Here is a 15,233-nt window from a genome sequence, read left to right as displayed (position 1 = left end):
GTTGGCATCTCATAAGCTGATCTTCGACCCTCTCTTTCTTGCCCGAAAAAGTTAAACTTAAAAGGTAATTTGATCTCCACGATATTGTATAAAAACAAGTTTAATGGAATTTCTCTTAGCTGGTGTTTCTTGTTAATAAATAAGGGCAAACTATTCTAGGCTCTATTTTTTTATTCTTGTTTTGTACAGTTGTCATTCCATATTGTTCTTAAATTATCTTAAGTTTATTTATAAAGGCTCCTTTTGTAAGCCACAAACAATTATGATTCATATATACGAGTAACCAAATAACTCCAGCTCAAAATTGGTGTGAGATTATGTCCAATACTTTTCATGGTATCAGAGTACAGCCACGGCTGTTTTCTGCTCATTGTCAATCTTAGAAGAAATGGAAAAAGTCCATTCACAATTGATGAGTGGAACTTTTCAGCACTTTGCATCTCTTAATTAATTTAGCTCCTGTGAGTAAATTCCGTATAAATTTTATTGTCAACCATTGGCTTTTCCTACTCTTGTGGCAACTTGTTATTAGCCCATTAAAGAGGATTTTGCACCCAGTATGCTTATAAGACATGTTTTTGATATTTTTTATGATCTTTGGGTTAGCGCTCCTGTTTGTACACCATAAATTGGCATATTTCCTTTTTTGAAATCTTCTACTCTTGTACTTCAATTAGCTGCTGTACATATGCACTTCACATGTCATTTTATTGTTTGCTTGTAGTTATTTTATCTTTAATGTGTTAGCCAATTTAATGTTGTGTTTTTCCCTGACAGACAACTTAGGAAATGCATGCCTCACAAGTTTTTTTGTAACTGGAATGTGGGACCACAACAGACTTTTGCAATCATTGAAAGCTTATCAAATTGCTGTACGTCTGTAAAATTAAAGCATTAAAAGTGGATCAACTTTCTGGTCTTGTAGGGTTTTTTAATGAATATATGCTTTCTTTTTTAGCATGTTTGGTTTTGTAGTTATTCTTGTTTTGGCAAGGGGTATATTGACAAGATTTGAATTTTTTTGCAGATGTCCAACTGGTCTATTACTTGTTAACCGATCTTAGAATTTTTATTTTCTAATTCTTGATTATATATTTCAGGAAAAAGATGAACTAATGAAGTCCAATCCTGATCTCTACTTCAACTGTGCAACTGTTAGTCTTCGACTTTGCTATGAGCCATTAGCCCATTGCGGAATTAGCATGCTGGAATTAACAATTTTGTAGATGAATGTTATTAATCTTCTTGATTCATGGATTTACGGTCTATTATGGAAGTTGGTCAAATGACTGAATTTCCCTCATTACCTGGTTAAATATTATTCTTTGTCAATATGGTTTTCCTTTAGTTGTGGTAGCAAAGCAATTGACTGTCAGTAGCTTATCTATTCAAGGAATAACCAAGTCTTTCACATACCAATAACTAGTCTGATCCTTTGTACATTCTTACATCTGGGCATCTTCAATGGCTGTCAAGACTGGAAGTAATTTAAGTTAAACTATTTTCACTAAGCTAGTAATTGAGAACCCATCTGAAACTACCTTGCTGTAAACAGTTGAAGAAGTCAAGAAGAGAAGAAAGGAAGGGAAGAAAAGAGTTTGGGAGGAAAAAAGTCGCACTCCCAATTCGGGGAGTTGACTTTTATATTAGTCATAAGTAATGCCACTCGTTATTTGTGATGCGAAGACGAGAAGGGACTACCATGTTAGTTGTGTATGTTGATGATATTATCTTGACAGATGATGATAATGAGGGAATGCCTGAACTCAAGCAATGTTTGTAGAAGATCTTTAGTGTTAAAGATGTAGTTGTGATAGGAATCAAAGTTGCTAGATCTTCAAACAGTATATCCGCATCTTGAGGAAGTATGTTGATCTCCGTTCAGAGAGGTTTAGTCTTGGGATGAGACCTATTGATACTCCAATAGAATATAATCGTCGTTTGTCTCATGATGATGGTGATCCTCACAACAATCTAGGCCACTACCATCAATTATAAGGTAAGCTTCTTTATCTTACTGTCACATGCCTGACCTTATGTTGTATGTGGCGTAAGGTTACGAGGTTCAATTTTTATTTCAATATATTTCCCGGTCTCCACGTAAATAGAAACATGCTGCTTTCGACTGGAAATTTCAATGAAAATCCTGTAAAATCACATAAACATATGCAAATGATGGAAAGGCTTGACCTGGCCCGGAAGAGCGATCCATGCATTTTGAAATCATGATCCAATCCATCAAGGTTCAAGCCCCTCCTGCATACTCCTCTTCTTCCAACCAATGCTTGCTTTGTTAATGAAAGCCAATGCTTCCTTTCTCTTATCTCCATAGAAAGCAAGCCGCACATCATCATCATTGGAAGAATAAGAAGCCCTGGGACCATATTCGGTGGGAGAAGCAGAACCTGGCCACCATATCAAATCAAGCTTCATTGATAGCGCTTCCATCAGAAGCAGGAACATAGGAATTCCTCTTTCGAGGAAGGGTGAAAAAATCAAGGAAAAGAGAACCATTTGAGGAATTTCTTCAATCGATAAGTAGAGCCATAGAGGTAGTGGTGTCTTTGCTTGATTTGATCGACTTGGCTATATCATGTGGGTTGTGGGGTTAAGAGGATTTGGAAACGACCATCTCACGGAAAGTTTACGATTAAATCCTTTTACAATCATTTAGATATTCATTCCAGTTACTACCCCTACTGGAGAGCTTAGTGCTCCCATGCCCACTAAGAGTCAAAGCCGTTTTTTTGGATGGCCCATCATGATAAAATCCTCATTATGGATCACCTTTGCAACAAAAGGATGATTATTGTGAACCATTTTTTGCTTTGTTTAGATAACGCCGAGTCTATTGATCATTTGTTACTTCATTGTAGTTTTATCCAAAAGATTTGGCACTTCATTTTATGTATTTTTTTATATTGTGGATTGGGTTCTTCCTAAGCATATTGCTGATCATTTTGTGTCTTGGGCTGGCCTCTCAACGGTAGAATTCTTTGGCTTTGTATCCTGTTCTTTGCAGGTGCCCTTTGGTTCGTCTTGAAGGAGACCAACAAAAGATTCGTTAGTAGGGTATCTAGAGGAGTTTATAATATCCAGAGAACTGTTTTCTAATCTTTCGGGCGACTACCCTTGCTTCAGTGGGAACTATGTGACTTCCTTTTCGTAGTTCTTGGGGAGGAAAATAGGTTAAATAGTAGGAGCAAGGACAGCTTGAGTCCTTGTTGTGATCCTCCTCCTGAATTTTTAAAGGTAAACTTTTATGGCTCGAGTTTTGGTTATCCGTGTTCGGCTGGAATTGGAGTCTTCTCAGGGACTCAGAGGGAGAGGTTAGCTAATCTTTCTCTGTTCATACCGAAGAGAAAGTTTCTAACAAAGCAAAGGTGCTTGCGCTTCTTAGAGGGGTTTGCTCGACGAACAATTGGCAACTCCGTTATCTTTTTTTTTTTTACGGCAACTCCATTATCTTATTAATGAGGGAGGTTCGCTAATGTGGTTAGATGAATTAAAGATGCGATTCATCATCCTTGGAGGTTTGCGGATGCGATCGAGGAGATCTGTGACCTTTCTTTGTGGCCATCCTTTTATGGTTCATCATTTTTGGTGTTCGGCTAATTGGGATGCTGATCATTGGCTCATTTAATTGTGGATAGGGATACTTTTTATGAATTTTGGTCATCTTTCCCTTGAGGATCAGATCCTTTTCCTTTTCCTTTTGCTTGTCTTTTGTTTTGTCCTTTATTGTTTTGGTTTTCTCTTTGCTTTGTAGCTTTAGACCTCCTCGGTCTAGCATCTTTTTAATGATATCATCATTCCATAAAAAAGCCAAATGCGGCAAGCACTTCAAAGGTAATGCGTAGGGGATTGGTATCCACGCTTCCTTGATTTGATAGTGGCACTCCACTTTTTATATTACACGTTGTCGATTGGATGCCAATAGCCTTTTGGGAATGTAACAGCATATGACAGCCTGTTAGAGAACACCAAATCAAAGAAAGGAGCGTGGACTGCAATTATTAGAACAATAGAGTGCATATACCATTTCCCAGAAGTTGTGCTGAGATAATTTGTGAAAAGTAGATTTGAGTATACTCCCTCCTTTTGATCAAATGAAATCAAGCTTCCCGTATTTGTTTGTGCCTTCTTCTAACGTAAGCAACAACGACTTAATTAAAGCACCCTAAACGCAAGGCAGCCTTCCCTTTCCCCTCGCCATGATTGAGGGAATGGACCCCGAACGACCGCTTAGTGGTTGGTTCTTGCCCGACATGAGTTATTGCCATTTCATTTTGACGGACGAAACGATCTGAGTTTAGTTGACGGAAAGGGAATGTATATTGATACGTAATTTATGAAAATAATTGTCAAATGCAGATGAAATTCAGTCTCATCAAATTAGGATCATCGTTGGTCCTTTTGACATAAGATTCTCGGCCGCATGATAGACTGGCTATCTCTCTCTTTATACGCAATATCTTTAAAGGCGAAGAGTGGAAGGAGGACATATGGCCGGGACGAGGCCTATCTTCCGCCGACACCGAGGTTGAGATAGGGCCCGGGACACTTCGTTATGAAAGCAACCAACCTAATAAAGGGGCTTGGCTCTCAAGCTTGTATAGTTAAGGCTTAGCGCCCTTGCTAGTCAAGATTTTCTTCGTTTAGTCATGCGGTTTATAAAAGAGAATTCCTTCTATTGCTAGCCGAGTGAGGTAGGTAGATCAGAGAATTCCTTCTTTTCCGTACGCTAGACAGGTACTTTCAGTAGTTACGGGAAGGTTTCTAGGCTCACTAATCTATCTAATCTTTTCTTGTTGCGTGCACGTGTAGCAGTCATAGCTTGGTCACCGCAGTAACCTCCTTCTGTTTCAGTAGTCGGCTCATATAAATACCCAAATAGTGATAATGAAGAACTATTGTGAAGGCATGAAGTTCATAGGTTGCGTATGCCCTCTGCAAAATTCTAAATTTTAATTTTGTTGGCTCAAGTTTTGGTAATCCAGGTCTGGCTGGAATCAGGGCCTTCTCAGGGGACTTAGGTAGCAGATAGCTGTGCCCATGGCTTTATATTTCCACTGAAACCGGCACGAAATGACCGAAATATTTCCGTTTCCATCCTCACTGAAACCGAAACCGAAATGCATAAACGAAAATCATAAGTGTAATAGTCGTATACTATATTAGTATGTATTATATAATTATATTTATACGAAGTGAATGCAAAATGTGGTGCATGCTTTATTTATAAATATTTTTATGAATTACGTGTGAACATAGTTGTCGACTCGTGACTCGACTCGTTACTCGTTTTCTTAATTTTCTGACTCGTGACTCGACTCGACTCGTGACTCGTAAGAGTTTTTGACAAATGCAGAAATTTAGGGCTTTCAATCTGGAATTTTGGATTTTAAGTCCAAACAACAATAGGTTGTGCCCCGAATAAATTATTGGAATCAAACAGATTAACTTTGAGCCCCAATCAGATTTTTGGAGTCAAAATTAAATCTAATTTTGAGCTCAAAACAAATTATTGTACTCAAAAAGATAAATTTTGAGCCCCAAACAGATTATTTGACTCAAAATTAAACGTAATTTTGAGACCGGTAATCAGTTTAGGGCTCTCAATCGATTGTCACAACACAATCTCAAAAAAACAGGGCCTCACTGAGAACAACCACCTTTGATAAATTGGGCCTTCGTGGAAAGCCATTTCTCAGCTGGCTTTTGCATGTGAGAACCTTTGATGAATTAAATGGAGAAGACAAAATCAACCGTGTCGATGTTCTCATCTGCAAAAGCCAAAAAGTCGTCTTCTTCTTCTTCTTCTTGCAGATTTTGGACGATGAGAGAAGAAGACATGAAAAGAAGAAAAAAGAAAAGAAAAAACGCAAAAAACTAACCTTAATCAAGCAAATCAGTCGTCTTCTTCTTCCTCTTGTTTTTTGTTGTTGGTAGACCCCCCTCTTTGTGCAAAAATCAACTGTCGAGCCGTCGAGGATGGAGGGTTTCTCCGTTTCACTTTCCCGAAGTAAAAAACCCTAACTTTTTAGGTTTACTATTACGGGAATAGGTAAATACGTATATATTATTGATATATTCACACCCCCTTTAGTTAATTGGTACAGCCCCCCTATTTAAACATAAGTATTACGACTTAAAATAAGACTCGTACGAGTTATGTGTTTTCGAGTCGAGTTGGTGTGACTCGTCCGAGTCAAAACATTACTCGTACGAGTCTTGAGCACCTGTGAGTCGACCATACGAGTTGACTCGAAAACCACTTGACTCGTACGACTCGACTCGTGACTCGGACGAGTTCGACAACTATGCGTGTGAAATTTGGCAGGTATTAAATTGTTTGACATGTGCGACAGGGCATGTCTTGGGGTTTGATGGTTTTAAACCATTATGGATGGTTGTCTTGCTTATATGATGATTTTTAAGTGCGTATCTGCTCTTATTGTAGCCTTTCCTGAAGTTTCATCTTTAAATTCTATCATTTGCATATGTGTTTATATGTCTCCTTGATTTTACAGGATTTCCACCGAAATTTCCATCGAAACCGAATTGTTTTCATTTCCGTGGTGACTGAAACCGAAACCAAAATTTAAAACCTTAGCTGAGCCTTCTCTGGTCCTGTCGAAGAGAAAGATTCTAACAAAGCAAAGGTGCTTGCCCTTCTTAGAGGGGTTTGATTGACAAATGAGAGGCAGCTCCATCATCTTATTGTTGAGCGAGGTTCCCTTAATGTGGTTAGATGGATTAAAGACGTCATTCGTCATCATTGGAGGTTCGCGGATGTGATCAAGGAGATTTGTGACCATCTTCTTGGCCATTATTTTGTGATTCGTCATTTTTGGTGTTTGGCTAATTGTGATGCTGATCGGTTGGCTCGTTCAATTGTGGTAGAGATACTTTTATGAATTTTGATCATCTTTCCCTTGAGAAGCTCTGATCCTATTTATTTTGCTTGTCTTTTGTTTTTTTCCCTTTATTGTTTTGGGTTTCTCTCTGCTTTGTAGCTTTGGACTTCCTCAGTCTTGCTTCTTTTTAATGATATTACCATTCAATAAAAAGGCTAAATGCAGCAAGTACTTCAAAGATAATAAGGAGTGGATTGACATCCTCACTCCCTTGATTTGATAGTGGCACTCCTCTCTTTATATTCCACTTTTTGATTGGATGTCAATAGTTGTTGGAATGTAACAGCATATGACAGCCAGTTAGAAAAAGTCCAAATCAAAGAAAATAGTGTGGACTGCAATTATTAAAACATGGGAGTACAGATGCCATTTCCCAGAACTAGAGTTCAGATAATCTGTGAAAACTAGATTTGAATACCCATACATGAGATTTTGTATGACTGTAACCCAGAAGCTGATAATGAAGACCCATTGCGAAGGCATGAAGTTCTTCATAGGTTGTGTATATCCTCGATGCTACATTTCAACTTTCCTTCATTGCGAAGTTCTGTTTCCAATGTTCAACTGTGTAGAAATTTTTGAATTTAGTCCTTTCACTGAAGTAAACGATGCATTCTAAAGACCTCGGCTTTATTATCTCCTGTCAATAAGTTGTTCAGTTACTCTTTCAAGGATGAAACAGGCACACTAATCAAACATTCAAAGCTGAGGCTATTAGTTGATGTAAACACATCAAAATTTATAATTTTCTTTTTTCCTGCAAATTATATTGCCATGTAATCCAATTTGTTTGGACATTCTTTTCTTTTTTCTATGCTGACCTATCCTGTTCTTTTATCTGTTCTTTTTGTTCTTTTGTTATCCGACATTCTTGCTTCTTGTGTCACATACTCACATCTCATTTTGACAGGTCTTTATACTATACAATTACAGATATCATGCCACACAATGATTTGATGTCAAATTTAATTTCAGGTGAACAAATATCTTGAAAACTACGAAAGGGCTCTTAGTGGATTCGAAGCCGCTGCTTTGAAGGATCCTGGTCTGAATGCAAGCGAGGAGGTGCAAAAGATGGTCAATCTTCTTGACAAGCTGGAGAATTCCATAAAGGTAGTTCATTTCATTCTGTAACTCTGCAGCTATTTTGTATAGGTATGGGGTAGGTATGTCAGAATCTGACATGGGTACCAAGTGTCGAATTTGATAGACCTCAGAAATAAGGAACTGTGAATTCAGTAATATACTTTAATCAATTCTAAAATTTAATACTTTAGCGCAATAATATGGTTATAACAGGTAATATTATATTGGGAGTTTTAATTGGTTAAGCAAATGCAATGTTTTATTTCCGTAGAAAAGGCTTACTTTTTGGATGGTTAAAGATCAAAACATATAACTGTAAATTTGTCGTAGTAATATTCAGTAAAAGTAGATAAAAGAGATCTAGAAGTGTTTCACTAAATCCATGAAGTGTTAGAATCCGACACATGTGGCACAGGTACTTTGCCTATTCAAAAGAATCCATATAACAAAGCTTTATAACCATTTTGCCAGTCATGGAAATTTAATCTTCTCACTGGCGTGCTCTAAAATTTTTCCATTACATTCACAAGAACTTGGGTTGATCAGTAGATTAACTGGGATAAACTGTCTATTTCAGGTCAGTGCATAGGAGATATCAATTCAGGATTATAGAATGCTATATGCATATGGGATTTGCAGCTATGTCCTATAAAATTGTATTCTAAAACCTGTATGAAGTATGAACTACCGCTCCCGAGAAACCATTTTTTCTTTTACAATCTAGCTGTTCGTTCAATTCAGATTTATCCTGTTTTAAGTTTTTTTCTATTCCTTTCAGCCGTGCGCGCATATTTAAAGACGATGTCCACTTCAAATGATGTTGCATATTGTTTTTTGTTTCTGATACACTCCCAGTTTTTTTTTTTTTTTTTGAATCTTCATGTCTTTTAATAACACCTAAATCACGGGTAGGAAGGAGATTACCATAATATCTTACATTTCTTCCACCAAGGGGATAACTGCCAACACTCAAACACCTCTATGAGAATGATATTTGCGGCTCCATAATATAACCCGAGATTTTCCCTTGCTGTGAAATTTCCGAGAATGATATTTGAGACTCAGGTTGCAGTTATGCAATCATTAAATAAGTTTTAGATATGATTTTACTTTCAAGTCATTCCCCTTTTGGTAAGAGACATAATTACATGCATAGTATGTGCAAATCAGAAATACAAGAAAAATAACAGCTATACATACATTTTTATCAGTTATACTTTTATGACTCCACATGCTCAGGCCTCTCTGCTTCTTTGGTGATCTCGAATTCCTAACTTCTTAACATTATCAAACCCTTAAGCCCCAAACCTGATATTTATAACTAAATCTCAACTATTTTGTCAGAAAATTGAGATGACTGAATGTAATTTATATTTGTGAAAGAAGTATATAAAAGGTTCAAGATTTAAGATATTATGAAATTATAACAGAAATTAAATTACGGAACATTTTGGTATTCTATAATTTCTATCAGGAGAATCTCGACTATCACTATATAATATATAGCTTTATGGAATAGAAATTTGAAGGCCATACTAATTTCCTATAAAGAAGGAAACAGTTTCCTAAGTCTAGAGATGGGTTTCCTATTTTTTGTGGGTAACTGCTTTGGAAACTAGCAAACTACAACTTTATAGCAAGTGGGGTAGGAAGTGGGTTTGATGACCCAAAAGGAGTTTGCTTGTAAGTATGGAGCAAACACTATTATTCATGACATCATCTCTTTGGGGAAGTATTTTCTGGATTTTTGTTTATCCCATGTTTCCCGGATCTTTGTGGGTAACTTCACCTAGAGTGCATATACTTGCATATCGATTCTCCCTTCTCTATTTACAGAGGGTTCTCTGTTGATCCCAAATTTTATATCTAGCTAATTGTGGTGATTAGCTTCTCTTCATCTTCTTGCTGCATCTGTTTCTGCTGCTTCCCTTTTGCAAGTCTTATCTGTTACTGCAGAAATCTTTGCTATTTAATTAGAGAAGGAATGGCCTATAATTTTTGTCCACCATTTGTAAACCCTAAACCTTGTGATTATTGGAGCAGGTGTTTTACTTTCCAAACTCATATGTTTGTCTTGAATATGATGTTCTTTGTCCAAGCAAAATTTGAGTGTTGGTATTCCTCTTTTCTTCTTGAAACTGCATTCTTTTTTTCTTTTTCTTTTTGAAATGTTGAAACTCCATTCTTTCACAAAATCTCACTTGTGATACATATGTTTTGTTGAAGATATCTTTAGTTTTGAACAACTGTATTACTTGCAGTAAATGTATATAGTGTTGCAGAATCTGATGGTATCTGTGAGCTTTGGATTATTCCCTAGTCGTTCTCATAAATACATTTTTCACAGGGTCAGGCCAAGGCAAAGCAACTTACATCATTGGCATCATCCCTGGGTGATGTTATTTGTAAGCGTTCCGACTTATCTATTCATTCCATTTTATAAAAGTATTTGTGTTGGGTAGAAATTTAGCATCTCATATTGATCTTTTAGAATTACTGATTGTTTTGTTCTGATCTTTTTTCTTTGAGTGAATTCGTCATACAAGAAAGCCACTATAAATGACCTCTTTGAAGGGCTGAACAGAGCAGTAGCAATCATTGGCAAAGTGCTCCTCTTCATTAAGCATGACAATGTAGCTCCTTTGTGAGTCACTTGTTTATTTGATATGAATATTGCATATTCAACTGACATATTCTTCTTGGTTTCCGTACTATATCATGAAACTTCTCTACTATAGTTATGACACATTAGAATACATGCACTCCATGTCTTTCAGTTATTGTTGACAAGCGAAATTAAGAATTAACAAATGTGTTACTTGTTTTAATTGAATCTGATTGCCTGTAACACTTTAAGGAGAGCTGAAAGAAAGCAGGAAAAAGCACTTTAATGTCTCTAGTATGCTTTGGCTCAAAATTAATTACTAATGAAGAACCAATTTGTGTTTTGTGAATGTGCAGATACTATATAGTATGTGATCCAGGTCAGACTTGTTTTGTTCTCTCAGTCTATGGACTACGCAGTAAATCGGTAAGGATGATTTAACTTCAGTGACTAATGATTGAGTGAGACACGAATTGTTTAGTTCAGATGCTTCCTGTAAAAAAGAGGGAAAGATTCCTGATTATTCAGGACCTGCTTGGATCATATCCGTTGCTTATTGGAATTTCTTATATCCTTTTGTTTCTTGTCTTATGTCTATATGTTTGCCATAAGCCATGGCTCCTTTGTCAGGCATAGTAGTGAACTCTGAAGTTTTCATATATCCCAATGGGTTCTTAGGAATAACTAATTTGGGAGACGTGAATGATGGGAGATTCACCCCTGACTTAACATTGCTTTGACAAAAGAACCTGACAAAATAGAAGTAATCTATGAAGTGTCTCCTAAAACTAGAAAAATGGAGTTCTTCCCTCCTTCCCTGCCCTGCATGGCAACTATCAGGGGTGTCAATGACCAAACAATCCGGTGGGCTTATTGGTTAAAGCCCACTAAGTGGTTCGAATTCAGGGTAGTGTTTTTTAGCGGGTTGTGCATGTTTAAATCAGCCCAGGTTTTGGCACGAGATTCTGGAACGATAGGTGGCGCGACCCAAACTGTTTATAAACTTTAAAAAATGGCTATTAATCAATAGTGGTTGTTCCCTAGCAATAAAACTTAAGAAGTAACTATGTAAACTATCTAGATACTACATATTACATTAGTTACAAAAAAATTAGAAACTAAAAGGAAAAGTATTTGATACTTGACCCATTCTTTTTTCCTCTGTATTAGTCTTTAATACAGTACACTTGGCACATGTGCATGTGATCTAGACTGTTCATCTGGCTGGGTCCATCGTGTTCAAATAATCATGTATATAGAACTAGAGGACTTTTACATTTTGAATTTATTGACACACGTCTTGTGTCATGTCGAGACTGATACATGTGTCGACACTCCTTTCGACACTTGTAAATGTATTGTTAGAAGTGTCAGACTTAATGTGGGCGGATGGACACGTCTTTGTACTGTGTCAAGTGTGATATTTTGATTTATTATTGAATATTGTATTTATCTCTTTTATTTTAACTTATCTTTTATTATAAACACTTATTTTTAGCTCTTCTTTAACTAATATTGTTTTTTTTTTCCTCCTCAAAACCTAAAACCTTAAACAAACTCTTATTCCAATATTATTCATTGTATCCTATTGTGTCCAGTAATCATAGATATATCATATATACTTGCTGTTTTAGCCATGTCCGTGTTTCTAAATTTTGGGGGGGATTGCCATATCCGACACTCTGCGTCTGTGTTGATACGCGCTGTGTCGACAAATCATAGCTTTTACCCCATGAATGTGGGGTACTGGGGAACATTTCAAGTGTGGTTTTCAGTACTTTGATCGGATGGTTGTCTGGTTGATTGTTTTTCGGGCACCATAAATGAAGGATCGAGATCACGCATGTGTGCAATGCACACTGTATTAGAGACATTAGAAAGAAAATATGTGTACAAACCTTAAAAAGTCAAAGATATTAGTAGTAAATCTGGTAATAACCACTGCGTTGAAATAAATTAAAATTAAACAAACGAACTCGTAGTTCTCATGCAATTTGCTGCATGATTTATAGTTATCAGGCATTCAGGCCAGGTTTCAGCCCAAGGTAATGTCTTCTTGGGTTGCGAGGGCACTAAGAAAATTAAAATCAGGCTTGTTTTGTGTATGAGCGCATCTTGTAAAATAATTGGAACTTCAATCCCACTTACTTTTGATATTGATCACAGTTTAATTTGATTTTGGTGTGCAAGCACCCTTCAACACTTTTTTTTCTCTCAGATTAAAGAAGGAGATCAGGTGACATTGATGAAACCTAATCACAGAGTTGTAGATTTTCCTTGGAAGGGCAAGGTACATTAGCGTGTAACTATTTACTATTCTTTTTTACTGTGGAAAAAACATAACAAGCAAAAACTATTACATTTCAGTTCTCTTAATACCTCGCAAAATAACCAAATCACTAGCAAAGAAGCAGATAATGACTTCTATCTATACTTCATTGCGTTGACTTTTTATTTCTTTATCCTATCATTCCAAGCTATGATGGCCGATTTCTCAATTTACGAGCACCAGAACTGAAGTAGCCTGTTTTAATTTGAGTTTGTTTTCATTTTCTTGGCTAATGTTAAGCAGCACTATAGATTCAAATTGATCCGTGTGGATTTCTTGGAACAAATACTTGTGAATGGAAAAGCACCGGCTCCTCATCACGCGGTTCGCACATCTATCCATGCACAGCATAAACCATAACCGTCATTACTCTTTTGAGGGAAACCTGTGTGAGTTATGTAGTTTGTTGAGGTTTCTTATATTTTTTTTTCACTGTTTCTCTCTCTGTAAACTGTAATCTTACTTCAAGAAGAAAGAAATGGGAAGTTCAAAATTCATGGTTTCTACAGGTGATTGTTTCCATCTCTGAATACCAGAAGGTGAGAAACACGTAGACCATCTTTGCTGGTCATGAAAATTTTTTCATGGAATATTAGCTTATCCAAGTGTTGAGAGAGGCGTAGGGAGAGTGGGAGAGGGAGAGAGTTTTTTCATGGAATATTTTCCCTATTCTCTGGCCACTTCTCAGTTCTCACCATCTCCTCAATCATGTCCCCTCAATTCTCTCCCTCTCCCACCCTCCTTGCCCCTCTCTCATCATTTAATATCCTAATATTCCATGGAAAAAACTTTCACAGCTGCTAAACATGGCCATTAGGTTAAAGGATTCTTTAAAATATAGTTCCTAGAAAATGAGTTATCTAGAGTTTGGTTAAGTCATTTTCATTGAATTTTTTCTAGAAATTTCATATATTCTTTGAGAATTATAACCCTTCTAAATCCTGGTATACTTTTTTCATGGAATATATTTCATTCAAAATTATTTTTATCAACCTAGGAAATTCAAGTTTCTTAAACATAATCAAAATGGCTTCTTCTGCAAGGCTACCCGCCAAGATTTCTACTTACAAGATTCTCGAAGTACTCGATAAAGAGAATGCCAGAGAGAAGCACTGGGAGAAGACGAGAGAGAAATGGAACAACATATTAGGGGCTGTTTGGATATCGGGTAAAAAAATTCTGAGGAAGACAATAGTCCATGTGAAAGAAATTCCAGTGTCTAGTATGTTAGCAACATTCTTTGCCAGTGGGACTTCCAATTTTGATGGCTTTTGATACTTTAGTGGACGTTAAGGATGTTTTACGCATGAAAAATGAGATCAATGGGAACGTGGAGACATTGTTCATGCCCAAATACACTCGCATGGGGATTTTATATATGTTAGGCACATGTGCTCACCTACATGTCTATCCGTGGATTCTAAGCTTCTTTGGAATAACAAGACCAGCTGATATTGTATTGGAAATTTGGAACTGCCATTTTTTGTTGTATTTTGTTCGTGCCTTTAATACAATTTTCTTCCTTCTTTGGGAATAACAAGACCAGCTGATATTGTATTGGAACTGCCATTTTTTACTGTATTTTGTTAATGGGTCTTCCCATTCCAAGGATTTAACCTACTGGCACTTTACAAAAACTTTGTTTCTCTCAAAGATAAATTGTAATGTGAAATTGATATAGGCACTCCCTCTTTTTTAGAATAGGCACTCCCTCTTTTTAAGAATGACCATCTTTGCTTTATTGAACAACTTTTTGGATTGGTCCTCTGTAGACTTTTAGTCTTTCGAAGCTACATGAAAGGAGTCTTAAGTGTGCAGGGGCAAGGGGGTATGGTAAAAAATTAAGAATACATTTGAGTCTCACAAGGGGACAGGCATATATTTGTAATCGTGACCTTTGATCTTGTAAACTTTCATGATGGTACTACAGATTCTAGCCACTTTTGCAATTCCAAAAATAGCCTACGTATACTTAACACTTAATAGGGGAGCGATATTCCTAGTCGTTCTTAATTTTTCTACTTGCAGACCCAATTAAAACCCTCCTCTTAATTAAGCAAAATTTATACCTGAAGGTGTTTCGGTCAAACTTCAAAATTCCCTGGGTTCAATTGCTCAGAAATCCTAAGCGTCATGGACCTTTTTCACCCCCCTATAGTTAAGAAACTCGAGAAGTGTACTACGTCCAAATTCTCCATTTCATGCCGGAACCAATGCATGCTATTTTACGAGAAAGTTTGGGGAATTGGAAGTGAAGAAGGCTTGCACCTCTATATATACTCGTAAGACCAAA

General features: G+C 36.7%; 1 pseudogene across 1 annotated transcript in view; it reads left to right on the top strand.

The window, feature by feature from the left end:
* Nucleotides 1-14,503, top strand: part of LOC143845651 (uncharacterized) — a 15,413-nt pseudogene extending 910 nt beyond the window's left edge. The window contains exons 4-12 of the transcript XR_013234485.1: nt 778-872; nt 1,101-1,154; nt 7,896-8,033; nt 10,354-10,411; nt 10,536-10,650; nt 10,968-11,037; nt 12,830-12,901; nt 13,184-13,329; nt 13,984-14,503. The product of XR_013234485.1 is annotated as an uncharacterized LOC143845651 (transcript). The remainder of the gene's footprint in view (nt 1-777; nt 873-1,100; nt 1,155-7,895; nt 8,034-10,353; nt 10,412-10,535; nt 10,651-10,967; nt 11,038-12,829; nt 12,902-13,183; nt 13,330-13,983) is intronic.
* The last annotated feature ends 730 nt before the right edge of the window (nt 14,504-15,233 follow it).

The sequence above is a fragment of the Tasmannia lanceolata genome, unplaced genomic scaffold (genome assembly GCF_043159265.1).
Source record: "Tasmannia lanceolata isolate RefF3 unplaced genomic scaffold, GAP_Taslan_0.1 ptg000002l, whole genome shotgun sequence".
Taxonomy (NCBI): Eukaryota; Viridiplantae; Streptophyta; class Magnoliopsida; order Canellales; family Winteraceae; genus Tasmannia; species Tasmannia lanceolata.
The sequence above is the reverse complement of the archived record's forward strand: the minus strand, read 5'-3'. Positions and strand labels throughout refer to the sequence as shown.